Source organism: Lepisosteus oculatus, chromosome 3 (assembly GCF_040954835.1).
Source record: "Lepisosteus oculatus isolate fLepOcu1 chromosome 3, fLepOcu1.hap2, whole genome shotgun sequence".
Classification (NCBI taxonomy): Eukaryota; Metazoa; Chordata; class Actinopteri; order Semionotiformes; family Lepisosteidae; genus Lepisosteus; species Lepisosteus oculatus.
Window position 1 is genome coordinate 64435465 of NC_090698.1, and position 21352 is coordinate 64456816.

The following is a 21352-nucleotide window of genomic DNA, read 5'->3' on the forward strand; positions in this document are numbered from 1 at the left end:
ACCCTGAAAATGTTTGTTTCGTTTTTTTCTAAAAAGATAATCCAAATACTGTATATTATGTCTTCGCAAAAATATCAGTTAGGTCCAAACGAAATTAAAAAGTATGTTTGGTAATGATACATTTATAAAAAAAATACCAGGGAAATAATGACTAATTCTTACTTTCAGTGAATAATTCTATTGTATTACTACATATTCTAGCATTTAACTTTGGGATGTAGAGTCTATAGAATGTGCTTATTATGTGAGGATAGTTTTGTTGTTGGTGGTTTCAGACTGCATTAATCTATTGAGATGTTGTAAGTCCAGCTGAATGTTTGAAGAAGTGTAAATTAGCTTTAATTGACTGTTCTACTGATTTTCTCAGTTGCTACACTTCAGTCCAATTGAAATGCTAAGGACAGACCTAATGGTGAAAAAAAAGTATGCAATTAAAAAGGGAGAAATCCCAGCTATGGCTGCCAAAAGATGACTTAAAATTACAACAATCAGGACTTCCAGGAAGACTGCAATGGAGTAAGAGTGAAATAAGAATCTCATGTTTCACATGCATTTCCCAGAAAGTTTAATACTGTTAGAGCTTATTTTCTGTTACTGTGTAACATTCTGTTTTTCCTGATGATGTCAAAATCTAGGAATAACTGAAAAAAAAGATTCTAATTGATGGATAAAGTGGTGCAAGTACTTTTTTTCTTCTATATATATATTGTTAACATAAAGGTTTAATTTCAAGATCCTTGTAATTTTGTTAAAAGTTATATCATTCAAAATAAACATATAAAAACATCATGTATATTCATTTACAATGTATTTTGGAGTTGCTATAGTTTGTCTATATTTATCATGAACAGATGCATGTGCACAATGTATGTGCACAAACACCAAATATATATTACCTCATGGTCTTCATTTTCATTGTAAGGAGCTTTGAACTCTTTGCTTTCTGTAACAAAAAATAATTAGAAAAGTTTGCAGTTGGAAAAAAATCACTGTATTTCAAACGCCCCTTTTCATTATTGTTGGAAGTGTTTTCATTTGTTTTGTTGGTTTCTATGGATACTTTAACCCTGAGGTTTATAAAATGACAAAATGATTATAAAGTTACATAATTTCATCTTAAAGAAGCCCAGTGTTGTGCTAACATAAAAAAAAACTGAGTTACATTCTTGGTCAGCTGTGAGATGTAAGTTCTTGATTTTCTTTGTATTTGCATCCCCCTTGCAAATATTTTAACCCCCATGTTGCACTGAGAATTTTTGTTGTTGCAAGGGCAAGTAAAAGTTTTAGTCTACTTTCTATTAATGAAAGAGATTTTGAACAACAAAATTAAAATATTGTGAAAATATATCTGTTGCGTCTTTGTAATTTTAATGGTTCCACCAAAGAGTTATGAACAAATCTCTAGTGTGGTGCAGTACAGAATTAACGGATGATTTAAGACTACCATAACATGACACAGTGGCAAATTGTGAAACCACTTTGAAGGTCTTGCCAATGTCAACATGTATCTTAGTTTTTTACATTTTAAGTGGTCTGTCTCACACTGACCTCTTCTAGAAGACTGCACAGTTCTCTTCCTTCTGCTAGTCTGCTAGTCTTCCAAAGCCTAGACTCACATACACATATCTGTCTTGCTTCACACTACCTTTCTTCCACACCATTTTCTATCATTCACTAAATCACACTCTAACTTCTACTAATTATCAGGCCCTGGAGCATTTCGTTAATCACCAGTTATTAGAGCTTGCAGATACATTCTGATTTAAATCATGGTAGTCAGCTTTCTCTTATTCTTCACTTAGTCTTGACTCTGGTTTTTGCTTCAGTCCTTTTTTAAAATACTTCTTCTCTCTCCACTGAGAATCTTCTATGTCTCCGGGAGCAGACCATTCTAGGTCTTTACTAAAACTTTCGCTCAGACTGGCCTGACTGATCCTGTTTGGCCAGGGACGCTTCCTTAGAACCAACACTTGCATCTTTTACACAGCAGCAACCAGTTTGCTGTCGTCTTTCTCACTTTTCAAAGATCATACAGTATGTATGTCTTGTGATCCAACAGCACTGGGCGTACTCAAAAACTTTGCTACCTCAACTCTCCTCTCTCACTCCAATATGAGGAGAAGATGTCAAGTGAACCCCCACTGCTCCAGTCAGTTTTGGTGCCATAAGCCAGCCTTGCTCCTGAGCAGTATCCTCATTCGGTCTGACAAAACAATAACCCTGCAACCAGCTGAACCAGAACTTGTGACACTCCTGAGGGCATCCTGACTGTACCTTCTTAAGCCTTCATGAGCCTCATTGTAAGCAGATAATTCCACAAAGAGCCTATCCTGACAGTTTTTATTTTTATAACTTACCTTTTCGAGTTGTTGTCAGCACTGACAATTATTGAACCTTTATGAACCATTAACACCCTCTCTGTATGTAATAACATTATATTTTTCATATAAATTATAGAGCATGAAATTAAAACAAATTTATATATGAATAAAAAATTAGTTAAAAATAGTTACGTTCTAATCCAATAATTACTAACTTAAAATTCCAAATTTAAAATGTATAATTAAGAACAGTATATACTTAATGCTGTAAGTAGGGCCTTTTAAATGTTTCTTAATATGTGTTCATAAGGTCTGAAGACATTTTTGCTGACTTCCGTCTTTAGTTCCGGATAATGTGTTAAAAAATTGATTTTTGAATCTACATTCCAGCACAATGTTTTCCTTAAAAGCAAACCTGGTATAATAGAAACTCTTGCTTTGAAAATATTACATTGTAATTAAACCAATCCTTACATGAGTTTCTTACATTACAGACACTATATAGAATTTCTCAACAGGCTAAACATACTGTATTTCAATAGTTGAAATATAACAAATTAGTCTTTATATGCTGTACTTTATGAACAAACATGACCTGATTAACTTTAGGTATCTCTGATTCAGTTTGAGATGAATCAGAGATACCTAAAGTTTTCACGAAGGGTTTCCCATATTATTGGACATTGTTTTGTCGAGTCTTCAAGGCAAATTGAACCAGCTGCTTACCTTTCAGCTATGACCAATAAAAATTGCAATTGCACGTCTTTCCAAAGTGTTGACAACAATCTGCTGGCTGTGTTGTTGCTCTGCTTTAAACTTCTTATTTCTAAAGTTTAAATCAGAAATTCATAATACAGGAGTATTTTAGAACTCATTACTCCTCACCATTCCCTTTGTCTTTGCCACACACCTGCTACATGAAAAGACCTGAATACCTCTAAGGGTAATTACACAAAAATCCCTAAATGCCAGAGTAGGCTTTAAAGACTTGTCATATAAAGACGAACAGCTGATAAAGAGCAACATAAAACCAGCCCCTCTGTACTCCCACTTTAACATATTATTCAGTGTGTTTTCCCAGTGACTAAACACTATCATTCAAAACTGATTGCATACCTTGATACTGTATAAAGCAGAATTTTGATTAGAGTATATTCCTGAAGAAATATTCTATTGTGGTAAAACAAAACTCTGTTAAAGTTGCAAGAAATGTTGTGGCCCTGACTTCAAGTGTAAATTTAGCCTATGGCAGAGGTGAGTGTGAGCCAGCTTCAATATTTCAAACAAAACAATTAATACTATTCGCAGTTACTTACGACATCCCATTGGTTTTCTCTTCCTGATCTACTGCTAAAATTGTCAATGGAAAACTTCAGGTACAGTAAGAACACATACAGTAGTATGGTGATTGTTTTCATTCACAGCATACAGTATGTCTGCACCAAACACTGTTTGCAGGCTATACGATATCGCCCCATCACAGTAATATATAAGATAACTGTCATCATTTACAGGTTTTCTCACAGAGCCTAAAATAATAATTACATTTTCATGATAAAAAGGGAATAAAACATTCATACATGCACAATATATGAAGTCATACAGTACATCATTATGGGAGGGAATTGGAAATATGGAAGAAAGGTGGAGATGTACATCAAAAAGAGTATTTAGGACCAGGGACTTAACCTCTATCAGGAACCGCCAGTCCTGAATCTGGAGGGTCCCATTCCAGCAGACTTTATATGTAATCTATGAAAGCATCAATTAAAAAAAAATCTAGAATAATTTAACTGTTTATCCAACATTAGGAAGCTGACCAGGAACTCATGTGTCCATGTGTTATACAAAACACAAGTAAGTAACAATAAAGTAATGAGAAAAATAGAGAGAGGAGTGAGAGTATGGAGGGCGAGTGTACTGTGATTGACTGAAACCTTGACTTAATTTATGGAAAGGAGATTTTATTTCTTATACTGGTAGAACTATTCTGTTCCCTTTTTAAATCTGCCTGGCTTTTTTTTTGTTAGTGACCAATGTTTTAGAGGATAGACTAACAGGTGAGCATTTTATTTTATGAAAGTTTTATGTCCATCATTGACACCAGTGGCTGAATATTAAAAGCAGGGACCTGGCTGAAGACTGCTTTCTTCAGTTTGTCAGAATACCTGTATTGGTCTAGTTGTTTAAAAAAATTGGAAAAATAGAGTGACATCGGCACTACCATCTCATAAGCAGATTTCATAACATCTCAGTAACTAAGTAAGGTTGGGACTGATTAATACTCGGTTGGGAAGACTCAAAGGAAAATCTGGTTGCTTATATACTGTAGTTAGAGTTTGTGTCAGACCCTCATTCGTTTCTGGGTCAGATTCTACGCTTCGACTGTTGCAGTGCATCTCAGTGGTTCTGCCTACTGATCTCAGATGGAAAACTCTACTCTCTTCAGGAAGCTTTCCCCCCACTGGGGAATATACAGTAGTGTAACGACCGCAGGGTTTGGTACAGATTTGAGCAGGCATAGGATTCAGGAAAAGGGGTTAACCAACACATTTATTGGAAAGGAACACACACAGGGACAGGGATTAGAGCGCTGCAACTACACTAACACACACACGAAGGGAAGAGGCTGTCTCCCAGCCTCCGTCCCACTATATACAGTACAGTCCCGTAGTCCCACCCCTGGGCTCTATTCTCAGCCCGCCTTGCGTGCGTATTATCATTATATTCATTATCCAGCATTGTGTCTGCCTTCCTACTCTTACATCAGACATATCCCATCCTTATCTTGGATATGGCATGTTTGTCTGCTTGTTCTTAATCCAGCTCAAGTGCCCCAGATTATACCTCTGAACACCGATACTTCTAAACCCAAAATCTGTGATTGAAACGGTCACCGTGACTGTTGGCAGAAAATTTCTAGAGACCTGGCTATAACTGGAAAGTCTACCCTTGTTGACTGATTTCTTCATCCTGTTAAGAATTAAACAAATTTGTCTTGTTTATAAACAGTGCTGCTTCACTTGACATCAATCCTGTATTGCCATGACAAAAGATCCCTCTGTCCATGTTAAGTAATCTACTGTAACTTCTTGTGTGGTGGTTACCTTAGAGGTTGGGTATTCCATACTAAAATAAGCACTACTTGCAATTTAAAGGTAGGACCTAGTAGGTATTGTGGAATTAACCTGTGACTTGTTTTTGGGAAATGTAATGGAAAAAAGAAGACGTATTGAACAGAACATACATTTCCAATTAATAAAGGGTGCATTTATTAATTAACAGACCCCTTCCACTTCCAAGACTACACCGAACACTTCGCCCTTACCACGTTTCCCCCAAGCGTGACTGAAACCCACACTTTACAAAGTGAGTCAACAGTAACAACAGTAGGCCTAAGTGTAATATTTAAAGTAGAATAGTATCAAAGATGTAAGAATGTTAAGAACAGACCAATCACAGCCTAAACTCCTATTCATGCTCGTATAGACATCAAGTACATCTGAAATCCACTATGACACCAGCTGCAGTCCCATCTCCTACCCCTTGCGGTCCATGAGTGTTAGATTATCATAACATTTTCAAAAGGGATTTTCTACTTCTTAGAACTGAGTTCAAGAAGCTATGAGTGTTATTTCTCTTGAAAAGTTCAAAGGATAGTATTCAGATGAATCTGAGAAAGATGGACAGCATGCACCATCTTTGCTGAATCTTTGGAAACCTTTCCATCTATCTATCCCTTATCTATCTCAATGAACACAATAAATATACATTCACAAGCTCACCTTTTAATTCAAAATACTTTTTTTGTGAGACATTGCTAAAGAAGCAGTCTTGTTCTCAGTAAAAAGATTTGTTACGGCTTGTGCTGTGAGTTGCTGGTGGAGGGGATGATCATTTCACACTCCAGTTTTCCATTTATTAGCATGGCCAAACTTCAGAGGGCTCTCTACCCTACTTTGATAAGGCTCTCTTTGCATAATTCCATGCTTGACACAAGGTTTCTTACAGTAAGTAGAATCTAAAGCTTTCCTGACAAGATATGTCATAAAGCTTTCATAAGCCCTTGTGATCACACAAGCTCTTGCAATGAGAATCTCCAATCCTGCTAGCTACATCATCACCAAGAACCTTTTCTCAAAGTCTTTCGAGTGTCATGAACACTCTCACTTTAAGATTAATCCACTTAGAGTACAAAAACTCCTAGCAACCCTAAGTCCCAATAAAATCTCCTACCATTATTCTATTTACCGAGTTTCAACAGGCAGAAAGCTTATCTGCAGAAGGGAGTGCTAGAAATAGGGTGGAGTATGTTATTATGATAAACCTTTGCAATCTAAGGTAATTAAAGAGACTCACAAACAATACATGAGTTGAATCACAGACTCATGTTTCAGTATTGGGCAGAAAACTGTTGAGATAGCACAAACAATGATGGCAAACATATTTCACTTTCAATCTTTCAGAAGTATTTTTTCACATGTGTCATGTATATGTGTGTCACGGGTGGGGAAAAATTAAACATATCGTCACGATCAAGAATAATTATTTTTGTGCAGTTGCATTAATTGAACTACAACTGGGGAACGTAATTTAGTCATTCCTGTTCCTGTCCTTTAAATGTTAGGTAAAGATCATACTGTATGTAAGGCATATACACCAAAACGTGTTATGTTAAGGTACAAGAAGAAATTAGTTATTTTTTGTGTTTTTGCATTTTTTAGGCCTGTTTGGGGTAAATATCCCAATAGCCCATTTGCAAATGTTAATTTAACAAACGTAAAGTAATACTTCATAAAAGGCATGGGGATATGGGTATAAGGAAAGTCTTTATTTTTTTGTGAACAAATTGGTCTTCACATAATTCCTCATTTAGGCTATTTGCATTGTTGTTGTCAATTTTGGATAGTTACAAAAATGATTTTGTTAAAAAATGCTTTTAAAACCTCTCTGGCCCTATGAAACAAATCCTTTAAGACATTGAAAAACTGTTTTAAGAGGTCTACGCATTTGGTAAATATTAAAAAATATCTATTTTGCTGAAAAGGATTCTAATTGAACAATTTTGGATGTTTGTTGCATAGCTTGCATAATGTTTAAATTAGCCATAAACAATTTAAAAAGCACTGAAGGTCAAGTGAAAAGCCCTACAGACTACTACACATTCACTTATTTACCATTTTGTAAATATGAAACAATACAGTAAATATTTTTTTCTCAAAAAGTATCCCACTTAAAATTTTTCCATGAGCAATTTATTTATGGCAGAGTTAGCATATTGTTTAAACTGGCAGTATACAGTATCATTTAAGAACAAGAAGAAGGCCAATTGAAAATCCCTGCAGGCCTACAGTCCATTCAAAAGGTCATTTGAATAATGGTTGTTATTGAAATGAAAATGTCTGCTGTGGTTTGTAGGATACAGATACAGGCATCCTGGAATGGCGTCTTTTTTCACAAATAGAAAAAGGTGCCAAGTTTAAAATCTGACCTTATTTGCCATCTGTTATCATGCTGGTTTGCAAATAGCAAAACATTCATTATCTGCTGTGTGGAATCCAAAAAAACAGTATAATTCTGGAGAATTATACACTGTATTACTTTTCATATTGAACTTTTGGAGATGCTTTATTTTAGGGGTGGAGATAAAACTTTTTTAAGTGTTATTCACAGGAATTCTCAGGAATGAACACACCATAAACAAATCACTCCTATTCCGTTAGAAGTGCAATCCTAGTGCAGGACTTGCACCTTCTGAATTCGATGGTTTTGTCTAGCATCATGAACATTACGATGAAGCATTTGAAAATGATCGGACAACTTGTGTATGTATCACCATGTAAAGGTCAGCTGTTAGAAAGCATTTGTTACTAATGCCAGTGAATATTCTTAAAAGACTTATTAACTGAAGAGGGTTATGGTGTTTGTACAGTACTGTAAGTTTATAAAAAGGAGCATAAACAGGGCAGCATGGTGGCGCAGTAGTTAACATGACTGCCTCACAATTGTGGATCTGAGGTGCTATCTGTTGTAAGTTCTCCCCATGTTTATATGGGTTTTCTTCAGGTGCTCCAATTTCCTCACGCAGTCCAAAGACATGCTGGTAGGTTAATTGGTTTCTGGGAAAATTAGCCCTCTGGTGACTGTGTGTGTGTTTGTGTCTGTGTATGTCCTGTGACGGACTAGCATCCCATCCAGGATGTATCCTGTCTTACACCAGAAGTTGCTGGGATAGACTCCAGCCACTCTGCCACCCCAAATTGGAAGAAATGGTTAGAAAATGGATGGAGTTTAATAATTATTAATTGCATTTATGTTGCGCTTTTTTGAGATACGCCAGAATCCAGGTAATTGAAATTCCCTCCACCACCATCAATGTGTAGCCCCCCCACACTACAGCTCTCAGTGGGGAGGAGAACAGAGTGATGAAGTCAGTTCATAGATGGGGATTATTAGGAGGCCATGATTGATAAAAGCCATGGGGAAATTTGGCCAGGAAAGCAGGGTTAACTCCCTTACTCTTTTTAAGAAACGCCCAGGGATTTGTAATGACCACGGACCTTGGTTTTATGTCTTATCCAGAGGACGACTCCTTTTCTTAACTATAGTTTCTCATCACTACATTACAGCCTTAGGATCCACACAGACTACAAGATAAGCAATCTCTACTGGTTCCAGGATCGGATCCACTGAGCTTCAGGGGACTGCCAGTTGTGAATTTCAGAGTGATATAGCTGCTTGCTTAAACAGTAAGATAATCCAGATGCTACAAAAAAAAATTGCCAATTGAACATGCTGATGTTTACATTCTTTTCCTTAGGCAAATGTTTTTGGATCTCATTTGCTAGAAAATGAGATTTTGTACCACATCTCTCTCATAAAGATGATCTATCTAATGGTCTCCTTTAAGTCAATATCAGGCACATTTGATTACATTTGTCTCCTAACATGAAGTTAAATTGCAGTCAGTTAGATCATCTGACCAAAAAAGAACAATTATTTTGAAATGTTGTGTCAACATTGAAAATAAGTTATATTTAATTATGCAGTATTTTTCGGCCAGATGTGAAGATGAACTGAAGGCAGTATGAGTGTGACCAACAGAACTGCAATGTCATAGGACAGTCACGTTGGAAAAGTAACAGTTCAAAATTAAATATATGATAATCTTAAGTATGAACAACATAATCTTAAGGATCTTTTTTACTGAAAATTATAAATGTTAAACTCAAATGTTAAATCTTAAAATAGAACTATAAGAACATAATACTGGGTAAGAGTTAAGAGAGTTAGATAAATTACACATTAAGGAAATTCAATTTTTTTGTCATCTTGCACAGGGTCCCCCATAGCTTATTAAGCTAAAGATCTTTTTTTAACTTACACGATTTACCTTAGATACATCAAGTACTCTAGATTTGACTTCCAGGATCAAGAAGTACCCCAACAGACAGAAAAGGGTGAAGTTTCAATTTTATTTATGTTTGTCTTGATGCTGTTTTTAATACTTGATATCTTTACCTGATCTTTCCCAAAGGCAATATATCACAGATTTTTTTACTTTAGTATCTAAGAGATCCTCTGACAGCTGTGTTATTGTAACTGCATGTGAGGGGAAAAGGGTTGATTCTGGCACTAAGGTATGGCAACATACTGTACTAACATTGTAGTAAGAACATTCAAACCCCCGGTTCCAAAACCAGCCCTTTCCAAAATCCAACAAAAACCAAGAACAGAAGAAAAGTGAAAACTAGTTGTATCTATCTATATTTGGGTTAACAGCAGGATACTTCTAGACAATGAAAGGGAAATGACTGATATACTAAATGAGTATTATACTCAGGTGTTTACCATGAACAAATCTGAAACATGCCTCTGGCTGTGGAAGGACAAAAAAACGTATTAACTTACTTCAACATAAAAGAGACAGAAGTGTTTTGGGTATTATAAATGCTTAAGATGAACAAATCTTCAGCTTGATGGCAGTCACTTGTACTCAAAGAAAAAATGAGATGTTACAGTATACAGTATACAGGTAATTGATGCAACCCTTTCAACTTTTGCTTAACAATGGGGAAGAAGTACCTGTGGACTGAAAGATTGATAATGCCCATGCAGAAAAAGGATAACAAGTCATTACAGACCAATAAGACTGATTTTTTGAAGTATTAATGCAACAATAATTAGAACTAACATAGAGGATCACTTAGGATCCTACAGGATACGACTTTAGAAAATGTATGTCTGGCTTTAACCTCTTGATTGAACAAGCATAAGCAGTAAGAACACACACAGAGCATATGGTACAGTATGTACAGTATATTGAGATTTTTGAAAGGGTGTTGATAAACTTCCATAAAATAGATTTTCCATAAAAAAATCATTTTAATGTGTGGCAAATTCAAGTACCACTGGACTGCCTCAAACTGAGGAATGCTACGAAATGCATGGCAGAAGGGTAGATTTGTTTCAACAGGAGACCTTGACAAGAAACTTTTGAGAATCTGTTCTCTTACTTAACTTCCACAATCTCATTCTTTCCATTTTTTTTTATAATCCGTTTCTTGGTTTTGATATTCCAAATATCAAAATTCCACAGGAAGGCTACAGCTCATTGTTGCAATATAAAATATCATTTGATCAAAAACTAAATTAAGTTTAGTTTAAATTAAGTTAATGAGGTATTCTTCAGAATATTATAAAAATATGCCAGACAATCTATAAATAACCATAACCCTCATCATGATAAGGGGTTTTCTGATAAAAAATGGATTGATGGACAAAAATGAATGAAAACTACAGTAGTCTTAACTTTTTCATGGTGAAATACCAGCTAAACTGTAAACATTATATATCCTTTTTAAACGTCTTGTGTACCGTCTCAATATTTTTGCAGCTTGAATCCTAAATATTTGTGTATTTAGCGACCACCGACGTTAAACCAAAGAAGTCCAATATTTTAAATGAGACTGAAGGAATGTAAGAACTTGTGAATAAAAAGATAAAATATCAGGTTTTGTTTAAGCACCATAACCAACAACACAAGAACATGAAAAAAGTTTGCCAAAGAGAGGGTGCCATTTGGCCCATCTACAATGACTTACAGTATAGGGTTTTTAGAAGGTTTTAGTAGAAAAAAAAAGTTTCAAAAGATCAGATCTGCTTGTTTCTTGAACACAGCCAGGATATCAGCTTCAACAACATGTCTTGGGAGTTTGTTCCAGACTCCCACAAATCTTTCTCATAACAGTGTGCCTCCTGTACTTAGTTTCAAATGCACTGCCCTGAAGTTTCCATGCATGTCCTCTGATCCCACTTAGTTTTGACAAGCTTGGAGTTTATACATACCTCAAAATATAAACTACAGATTATATCAACTGACAGCAAAGTTCTTTAGAAAATGCTAGTGCTATTTATAAATGCCGTGCTCCAAAATGGAAATAGTAGTTTGCATTATGGAGCAATGTGGACATACAGCAGTTCAGAACTATCATCATTTACGGTAGAAAATACCAGTGTTCTGCCATGTATCAGATCTGACGTAAGAAAGAATAACTAGCAGGAAACAAAAACTCACAAAGCCTAGACTGCCTCATCATCCTACGAGTAGTGAAGTGATAAGAATCTTGTATAGAAACTTGATGTGCCAGTCTCATTAAATTACTAGTGCCTGGGAAGTACAGTAGGTGTTAGTAGCACGAACATTACAGCTCTCTTATGAATACTGAAATGTAAGAAAACATGAGATTATTCGCATTTTAGAGATGTTTTACTGACATTATACAGGTGATAGGGCTTTGTTCCATTTTCATGACACAAGCATTTTAATACCTTCTTCTGAAAGTACACAGTTTACCACAAAACATAGCCTGCTGTCTGTTCTCCTGACTGCAATTAAGTGAAGGAAGGAAGACAAAAACCTGTGGGAGATTTTTAACCACAATGTCTAAATCTATGATTCTGAGTAAGATTGTTATCTCTTTTCCGATTAGCGCAGTTCTTGAGTAACCTCCTTTACTATAGCTTAAGCAAAAATTAGATTTACTGTTCGGGCAATGGAAGATCTATAAATTGAATTACTGTATAAGACCAAACTCTTGATGCAGGAAAAATGACCTGGCAAACATTAGTTTGATTACAATGGCTTGGAAAGAGAAGCCTGAAGGAAAAGTGTTAGAAGTATTTTGGCAAATTAATATAAAACAAAAACATTTCCTGACATACAGTATCTATACCCCACAGATTACAATGCTAGTTTGTAACCCTACACTTCAAATGGGTACTAAGTATTGTTTCCAGTCTGCTGCTCTGCAGCTTAATAATGCCAACTGTAAAAAAAAATATTTGAGTAGTGTTGGCTCATCATGAACAATGGGAGTTAAGCTTGTTTATTGAAAGTCTTAAAGCCGCAATATAAAGGATTGTATTCTCATTCAGATGCCTAGATTGCAATAGTGCATTATTTTAGTGTTCTTAATTTTTTTTATAAAGTTCCAAACATTTGAGAACAGACAATATGATTTTTTATATATTTTTCTGAATTGACCCCCCCCTCTGCCTCTGAAACACACATTGCTGCAAATTTCACACAGATTTCTTTGAATGCACAGTATACATAATACATTTTTAATAAACAGAGCTATTCTGGAATATCAGCCAAGAGGGTTGGAAATCAACAGAGCAATTCAGGGCTTCTGACAAGTACAAACAGATTCCAATCTATCGTGTCAAACTCTCACTAACAAGATTAATTGGACTGGGAATCCTTTTTCTACTAAAACAGTAATCCCCATCAGGCAATCAATGTGGTGGAAGTATAGAGCACCTGAAAATTTAATGGGTCTGACAAACCATTCTCAGCCTGCATTCCCATACCTTATTTCCATGATAAACAACTCTACAGCGCCGCTGTACAAGAAGAACTGAATGAAAGAGTGAGGATAAAGTAGTGATGTATGTCATCTGTGTTTGCCTGTGCCGAGTGTTATTCTCTATTTTTCCCATTTCTCTTTAGATAATTATTTGCCATGGTAACTAACTCATCCATTAAAATGGCTTCTGCTAAGGCTTCTTGAAGACAACAATGAGGAACTGAGTGGGTACAGGTATTAGCATTACATGGATAATTGTCTTAATTTGTATCAATTGATTTTACCTTAATGTTTCATACTAATTACTTTCCCCTGAGCCCACCATTATAATTACCACTGCCTTCGAAAGCCCTAGTTGTCATGCCATCAGAGGCCTATAAACGTACATTAACCGTTTAAGCCCCAATGTATGAGCAAACAGCAAATATCAAATGGAAGGTTATTAGCACTTCACTAAGTTAATTTAATTTATTGTTTTGTACTAAACCTATCTTAAGAATCAAATCTTTTTGATAGTTACCAACATACACAACTCTCCACCCAAGTCCAAGATGGCATACAAGTACATCTCAAGAACTTTTCAAAACACCCCCCTACCCCCAACAAATGAGTGGGATTTCCTGTAAATAATGATAAACATGAATCAAAGAAGATTTTTTTAAATAAAAGCACATGCTCAAATTTGGGCTTATAGCATATTGAACCATGCTTAACGTTTGAGAGCTGCCTTCTAAGTCTCAAGTAAGTGAAAATACAGTATACGCAGCATACAGGAAGGGAAGCAAGGTGCAGACGACTGTTTATCTTTACCAGATCAGCTTCAGAGGAGGATGTGGCAGGGGCTGGAAGTTTCCAATGAAAAGTGCTTCCCAGACAAGGCTGAGAAAAAAAAATTCCGTCTGAAGTTGTATTTTCACAAAGTATACATACATCTTAATGTCATACAGGACGTCTTGTGGTCGAAAAGGTCACGTACTGTATCAATGAACAATAAAAAGTTGAGAGAAAACAGAAAGGTCTGATTCTGAGTCACTGCTCGGCTCGAGTAATTGTACCTTACATTTTTGTGTGTGAACTCGAAGACAGATTTTCACAGGTCATCTTAACAGCTATTTGTAAACAATACTGCAAAGGGAAAAGTAATGGTGTATAGTATACGAACAAGGTTTGTGCATTAACTGATAGTAAGATTCCTTTCCCAGCAAGTTTCTCACACTCAAACTTAGCCAAAGTTAAAAGTTAGTACAGTAATTCTAGTTGTTAGACATTGCAGTTTTAATTTGGAATTTCATTTTCACAACACCCTTTCCCATTGACAATTAATCCTTTACTATGGTACAGTATGTAAACATTTAGCATAAAATACAGTATATACTGTAGAAATGCCTTTACATGTGTGTGTTGTTTGCTCTACCTTTAAGGTATAAATAAGCATGTTCGTGTGAGTTTTCTCCCACAGTCCAAAGACATACTGGTAGGTTAATTGGCTTCTGTGAAAACTGATCCTGATTTGAGTGTGAGTGTGTGCATGTCTGCTTGTGCCCAGCAATCTGGCATCCTGTCCTGGGTGTGTCTCGCCTTGCACCTGTTGCTTGCTGGGATCGGCTCCAACTCTCCCGGGACCCTGAATTGGATGAAGTGGTTAGAATATGGATGGATGGGGTTTAAACAGTAAGAAAATCCAGTTGCTACTAAAATTTTCCTACATATTAAAAGTTAGAAAATGGATGGGTGGATATGCCTTAGTACGAATGTCATCTACCTACCTATAAAACATGCACCAAAACACTGCCATGAAGTTTAGAATGAAAAAATTGGTCTTGTGCATTGCTTTTCATTTTACAGATTTTACAGTGATATGCAGATATCTTGATGCACTATTCATTTGGAGAAGGCATTCAATTAACTATTTTTTTCCAGGAATATTGTCAAACAACAATCTAAACAGGAACAATGGCAGAGCAGTGCGCAAAATACATCCTGCACTGCAGAATATATAGCAACTGAGAAGTGCAAGAGCTCACAGCACACAATAAACTCATGAAATGCCTTTTCTCCTTCTAAAATCAGACTTATGTCCTTTTCAACCAGATGAAATGAAGTGGTTGAACAGAGGTTCAGGAGGAGCTCAAACTGTGATCTTGGACTTCTGCTTTTACATGTAAATATTTCGCCGGCCGAGCAGCGTGCTGCACATGTCTTTTCTAGCACATCTTTATAGATGTGTCTCAAACTTACAATTGCCACTCTTGTGGTTCTCCCACCTCATTATAATAATAATAATAATAATAATAATAATAATAATTGCTAACACTTAGCGCTTTTCTGGACAATCCACTCAAAGCGCTTTACAGGTAATGGGGACTCCCCTCCACCACCACCAATCTGCAGCATCCACCTGGATGATGCGACAGCAGCCATAGTGCGCCAGAATGCTCACCCCACATCAGCTATCAGTGGGGAGGAGAGCAGAGTAATGAAGCCAATTCATAGATGGGGATTATTAGGAGGCCATGATTGGTAAGAGCCAATGGGAAATTTGGCCAGGACGCCAGGGTTACACCCCTACTCTTTTCGAGAAACGCCTTGGGATTTTTAATGACCACAGAGAATCAGGACCTCGGTTTTACGTCTCATCCGAAGGATGGCGCCTGTTTACAGTACAGTGTTCCCACCACTATACTGGGGCATTAGGACCCACATGGACAGCAGGGTGAGCGCCCCCTGCTGGCCCCACTAACACCTCTTCCAGCAGCAACCTTAGTTTTTCCAAGGAGGTCTCCCATCCAGGTACTGACCAGGCTCACACCTGCTTAACTTCAGTGGGGTGCCAGTTTTGAGTTGCAGGGTGATATGGTGATATGCAGGGTGATATTATCTGACCGCCATTCGTCTCCTCCAAGCCACATACTGGCCACAAGTAGCAAAGATAGTGGCACATGCATTAGACCTGTGTCTCTTTTACAACAACAAGAAATCAGGATCCCACAGCACACCCTTAATACTACACAAAGCTGCATCAACTTATTGTCCTATATCATAAAATATACTGTATATTAACAAGCCCAAGTCAGATTAAGCATGGAATCATGACAAGAAAAATTCCATTTAGTGCTGATTTAGCAGCTGTTAGAGTGTGTCTCATACTTGACATCACTAACTTAAATAATTTCCTTCGTGGGTAAGCTTCTAGAACTGTCATAGTTATAATTTTGTCTGCGGAAATACCTTACCTTTTTTCCAAAGCTTGATATTACCTGGAAGGTTCATCCATAGAAATGAATACAATAGTACTCTCTTATGGTAAAACCTTCCAGACCTGGCTAGTTTTTCAATATGACTTCATGGGTATGCTCATACTTTTAAGAGAAATAAAATAATTTTAGTCTTATTCCGAGTAGTGTTTAAAATTACTCTCATGACATTGGAATATGGAATCTTCACTTTTATTTATAGCACTTGCTTCAGAGACTGGTGTTCACCCAAGCATCACCTGGAAAGATATTATCCTGTATAACTGTCTCCAAACCTACAAGCTTTACAACTTGTTGGAGCTGCTGTAGGAGATAGCTACAGAATGCAAGATTGTAGCAGCTAAAGCTATGTTTCTCAGGGTAGATAAGGGGATAAGGCACTTAAATCAGTAAGTTTCCAGTTTCTCTAACTACTGTTTTGGAACCCAAGAACACTTGTTCTTGCTATCTGTCTATGTGCAGTACTCCTTATTTTTTCTCTCACAAGTCATTTAATTGCTTCAGTACAGTCTAACCCTCTAAATAACCATCCTCCTGCATCCTTTTACTCTTTATAAATAGAGTATATTTAAAAATGCTCATTTTAATTAAAGTCCAAAATTAAAGGTATATTCAAAGCTAAAAAAACACTCAAAATCAGTTGATCTAGATATTACATTAAAGATTTTGTGTTAACTTCAGAAGTTTCTGCAGCTTTAAGACAAATACTTACTTTGGTAATGTCTAATTTTTTTGTTGTTTTGTTGGGTGTCTAGGATCAGGGCTGGGATTGCATTACAACGTGCCCAGTGGTACCTCCCCTGTTTACACATAACTTTTAAAATTTGAAGTGTGATAGGGTACTTATGATAATAATCAGGTAATGAAATATGGAGACAGGTCTCAAAATATGTAATTAGTGAAATAATTAAAAGCAAACAAATATACTGACTTGAGTTTCAGGTGTCATGATAACACGTTAATTAAAAATAACAAAGGAAATTAAAATAATATAAGCAGAAGGACAGTATGTGTTACAGTATCTCAAATCATAATCTCTTAATATTTAGTTCATACAGTATACTGTATTTATTGCAAGGAAATTAATCAAGGTTTAGTTAAAATTTGAAAGGGAAGTAACACTAAATGAAGCTATGTTTTCACTGTTATTCTGAAGGAAAATATAGAAATGTATTGATTAATTAATGTAATAAGACAGAAATACAGACATTATACCACATCGGAATGAATGGACCTTATTTTGATTGCATGAACTGCAGTTCCTGTATGGTTTGTACAGCTGGCCTGTCTGTAGCCAAGATCTTTCATGATCCAGCTGTATTGCCAGTTTAGATTACCTGTTTAAAGGAAGCCGCCTGGAACAGGACGTTTTCATAAAATGGAAGAACAAAGGAAGAGAAGAAGCAGAATGTACAGACCATTGTTTTCACAGTATCAATTTTAATCTCTGTTTTTAGCATTTGTGAATGTCTGAGACCAGTATAACATTTCTAACAACTCATTTCGAGCAGTATTTCACAATATTTTCCACAGCTCAACCAGCCCCATCTTCTCCTTCAGATGCTTTCCCATTCATCATGCCTGTTCAGAGATCACTTCTTTAAAAACTATAGTGCTGCATTTTAATGCTGCTGATGGTGATTGCACACAGATAGTAACAGCGAGTGACATTCTTTTACAAACACACCAGAAAAAACAATCCTATCAGTTCACTGTACATACAGTATGTGGGCACCATTTTATAACAACATTTCTAGCAATATTGACCTTCACCTTCTGCAACTCCTCCCTCTTGGTTAGGAAACACTCTGAAAGGACCACAGACACATTCCTAGTGAAGTGACGGAAGTTCTTTAGCTACAGAATAAATCCAAACTTTGCTTGCTTCCTTATTTTATTTCACATGTTATAGAGTTGCATTGCCTCATGAGATAAGGTTTTCCTCGGGATTTCTTTGTTTTACAAATGTTCTGCAGAGAAATCTGCATCTGCCCCCATTTAGATATACCTCACATTTGTAAAGATTTCTCACAGTTTTCAAATTCTTTCACCACGTTTTTATAGGGTTAGTTACTTTTTGTTATATAAAAAAATCAATGTAATCTAAGTACAGTATGAGTTACTAAAAGTAAACTTTTTTTCTTAAATGCTTCTCTTTAATTTTCAAGCTTCTCAAAATACAAATGCTAATTACCAGAACTAATTACCAGAACTTTCAATTTGCTTCATTCTAAAATTAGGGTATTTAGTAAACTGGCATATTCTGTTGTGGTGTTTAAGCCCTTCAATAAATCAGCAACACTGCTTGCCAGTGTTGTGCCCACAGGAGGAGTAAACTGTAGATGATAGTGGATTTAATATTTATTTAATGATCAAAGTAATAGTATAAACAAATTACATAGTCCTGAGTTATTCATTCTGTCTGACATATAAAATGGCATGGTTTTGTGTATTGATTGGTAAAATGTAAGTCTTCTAAAAACAAGCTTTTTTGTCTTTCTGGTGCTTACAGCCAGAATCCAGGATTATATTCTTCTTGTAAAAAATTACCCTGAATTAAAAAATGATCTCTAGATAGCAAACTATGTGTAATATCACTTCATTTTAAATATACATACAGTCCTGAACAAATATGTATACAGTATATAAATAAAATCAGTTTTAAAACTGATAAGTAGTTTTAAAACTGGTCTTTTAACTTTTCTAAAAAAGGCTACAATAGTTTTATTTATTATTTGTAAGTATTTTATTTTATACAGTAGTTCAAGTAGGGAGCTGCGTCAGCATGCGTAGGCTCCATAGGAACAAGTAACGGGTTATTCCATGCTGAAGAGAGAAGAAAGGAAACACAACGTTTCACACCAGAAGAAGGCTCCACAGCCAAAACGTTGTTTCCTTTCTTCTCTTTTTAGCATGGAATAAACCTTTACTTGTTCCTTTTATTTTATACATGCACCAGCAAAAGTCACCAAACATTAAATATGATATACAGTAGATTTATTCTTCTGTTTTATAGCTCAGTAGCATTGTCATCAAATCTCAACCATATGTAAGCAATTTTATTTACATTTTATTTAGAATTAGATGTTACTCTTGTTGTTTGAGCGCCTCTTATTTAAATTAGTTCTAAAAAGGAGGTTACAGTATCAATTAAAGGTATGACCTCACCTTACAGTACAGACTTTTGTCACGTTCGTAAGCCCCTCCTCTGAAGGACGCTCCAGCCCTTCATTGTTTTATACTCATTTCCCGCACCTGCCTCCGGTTCCAGCCCCCTGTGCTATAAAAGCCAGACGTTCCCCCCAGTCTGGACTCAGATTTGGAAGATGGACGCCCAGAAGCCCGCCTATCCACAAGTCCAGGAGCGACTCGACGGCACAGGCTTCATCACGGCATCCTGACCTTCTGAGTCCGGGATTAGGGAGCATCTGGTCCTGTGACCCCCCTTTTATTCCCCCATCCCTCCGCCAGATCCCGCTCCGGCTTTTAACTTTGTTCGTCTTCATCAGGATGGATTACCTGGTCTTGGACTATTTCTACTCATGCATTTGCCTCGGACTCCCTTGGACTGTTTGCCTCGGCCACACCTCCCCCGAACACCAGCGCACCATGAACACGCCCCCTGTTTTGCTTCCAGCCCTTTCACATGCTTTTTTCCTCGTGTTTTCCTCACTCCTCCCCTGATTGTGTTGTCTGCATAGGGTCCTGAAAGAATGCTTCGTGACAACTTTATTACATTGATTCTTCATGGATCTCATTCGTGTTTGAATCTGACCTCTGGAAGTGGCCTTACTTTTCTGTTTCAAAAAATGGTTCAATGTTGTTGGTATAGCCCATAAAATATATATTTTTTTCCTTTCCCTGACATAATGATGATTGTCTGACAGTGCCCTTGGGGTGGTTCTGCACACTTTGGAAGCAATTGTGAAGGTGTACAGTTTGTGCTCTCAGTCACCAAGTGTATAGCGCAATATGTGTAAGTCCAGTTGTTTGCCAGCATGTTCACTCATAAAAAAGTTTTACAACACATGAAACTGAGGAGCCTGCTTGAAGTTTGTAATTAGTTTTGAAATTGTTCCCTCTCAGGTTTCAGTAATTGTGGCACTTCAGACAGTCTTCACACCTACATCTCTAATCAAAGGACATGCCATAGCCTCAAAACCGTATGTTATTTCATTTGACACCAGACAGAATGGAATTTCTACAAAAGGATTTTGTCTCAGTTATGTGTTTTCTTTTGTAATTGAAATTTGTATTTCAACAATGTTATGCTAAACAGTGAAACACAATGTAGTGGAAACCACATGGAAATACATTCAAAACCTAGACCAGGAAGTGATTCTCTAGCCAAAGAGTTGTTGGAGTACACTGTACAATAAGCTACAGTACCCAACCACATTGTTGAATACCCAAGCTTCTATGACTGGATGGAATCCTTGGATCAATTAACTTCTGTTTTCCTGATGGACAAGGGCAGTTTCCCATCTTTATTTTGGTTATTTTTGTAATCTTTTTATTTTATGATAACAATTGTATGTAGAATGGCGTATGCCATGGTGAGTTCAAAATCCCAGCAATACAAGTCAGTACTTCTAACAAGGAACATGTATAATATTATTTACATGAATAATGGTGAATAGAAATGTTTTTATTTTAATTATGAGTAGTAGTTCTTGGGGGTAAAAAATGCTGAGCTCAAGTCATGTGATTCAATAAAAATACCAGGTGCTGTGTGTTTGATATTTAAAGAGGTGAGAGTGGAGACACTGCATAATCAGTGAGCTGCAACAGAACAGAAGTACTTTCCTGCATGAAATTAACCTCTTCTTGTCTGTTTGGTTTCTAATATGAGTTAAACTTATAATATTCAGAATGTTTATAAATTGCATTCGGAAATACATTATTT

At 36.4% G+C, this 21352-nt stretch overlaps 1 long non-coding RNA gene across 2 annotated transcripts in view; it reads left to right on the forward strand.

Moving 5' to 3' along the window:
- Positions 1–1115: 1115 nt before the first annotated feature.
- Positions 1116–21352, forward strand: part of LOC107079222 (uncharacterized) — a 107605-nt gene continuing 87368 nt past the window's right edge. For both annotated transcript variants that reach the window (XR_011189103.1, XR_011189104.1), the window contains exons 1-2: positions 1116–1183; positions 15284–15353. This is a non-coding gene — a long non-coding RNA (uncharacterized lncRNA). The remainder of the gene's footprint in view (positions 1184–15283; positions 15354–21352) is intronic.